Source organism: Astatotilapia calliptera, chromosome 3, assembly GCF_900246225.1.
Source record: "Astatotilapia calliptera chromosome 3, fAstCal1.2, whole genome shotgun sequence".
NCBI lineage: Eukaryota > Metazoa > Chordata > Actinopteri > Cichliformes > Cichlidae > Astatotilapia > Astatotilapia calliptera.
The window spans coordinates 23,729,375-23,730,809 of record NC_039304.1 but is presented as its reverse complement, the minus strand read 5'-3'; the positions used below and the strand labels follow the sequence as shown (position 1 = coordinate 23,730,809).

Here is a 1,435-nt window from a genome sequence, read left to right as displayed (position 1 = left end):
ATTTCCCTGCGGAATCTTCCACAATACAGGTAAGTAATAAATAACTCAAAATATCTTAGTCAAACGAAGTTGTTCTGTTCGTCAATTGTTTAACAATGTTTTTAATTCCAAATGTGTAAGTTGTCATTAGACAGCGGGAGTGGAGCAAATACAGTGAAAATCTGGTATTAGACGGTGCCAATCGGTACTGTCTAATACCTGATTTCTAATCCGCTCTGGGTATATTTATACTATTATTAGCATTTCCACTTCATTGTTTTTCTTTTTTTTTTTTTTTACCCATTTTTGCAGTTAGTCTTATAGTGTTTTTAGCGGTTATTGATATGTTTAATTCAATATTTAACACGTTTGTAATTCACTTTCAAAGTAAATGAAGTTAGCTAAAGCTAGTATGGTTGTCTCATTGAACTTTTACCTAGCTCTGTTAGCATTCACTTTGGTTTTAAATGACGGTTATTGCAAGACATGGTCTTTCTTCACGTTTTTTTATTATCATTTGCACTTTTTCTTTCTTTCTTTCTCTCTCCTTTTATTTTAAGCATTCGGCCTCTCGCAGTAATGCAAGTTAAACTAGCATGTGCGAGTTGCTAAATATTAGCTGTGTCCAAATTCAGGGGCTGCATCCTTGGAATTAACTTGAACGCTAGTGCATGGGAAAAAGCATAAACACGAGGTCAGAGGAAAAGGCAATGGCAGATAGTTATGAAAATTGCCTGTGGGACCTTTACCGCAACTACCAGCATCTTTATTGCATAGTGTGAAACACTGCTATTACATTTGGCAACAGATTGGTTATTTATCTGTGAATTTTATATTGCAAGAGGTATTTATATGTATTTGTATTTTTTTTATACATTTGCAACAAATTTAAAAAAAAATCTACTGTGGAATTTTTATAAAATATTTTTGTCTGTTTTCTTTACCATAGTAACACCACAAAGAAAGCTGACCCCTTTTTCTGATTGTTTGTGCCTCCTCTTTAATACATGGTAAGCCTTTTACCATCATATATTTTTTATGATAGTTTTATGATTTAATCAAAGTGAAAAAAAAAAGGTGCCAATAAAACCATCCTTAAAACTGCTTTTCTTTTTTTCTTTCAGTGACTTGTATGTGGCAGTGCAAGCGTTGTTCCATCAGGGAGAGTAGTAGGTACAAATTATTGAAACACTGTACAGGGCTCGCAAAATCGCTAGCCCGACGTCCCGGGGCTAGCGATTTTTCCAGTCGGGCTACCAAAATCTATCTGTGCCCTGCCCGTCGGGCTGTCATAGGAAGGAAAAATATATGTCAATGCTTCTGCATTCTTTCGGAAATGTAGCTGGGTAATTATGTCATTGGCATCGGTGAGCCACTGTCAATATGTGACATATTGAAATCGCGTTTGAATTCGCGCTTGTTTTTTGCTTTCACTTTGCAGTCGCGCAAACTGTGT

General features: G+C 35.7%; 1 long non-coding RNA gene across 1 annotated transcript; it reads left to right on the top strand.

Moving 5' to 3' along the window:
• LOC113019024 (uncharacterized) lies at positions 1-1,175 on the top strand. The gene is made up of 3 exons (XR_003271906.1): positions 1-29; positions 929-989; positions 1,104-1,175. It is a non-coding gene; the product is annotated as an uncharacterized LOC113019024 (long non-coding RNA).
• The last annotated feature ends 260 nt before the right edge of the window (positions 1,176-1,435 follow it).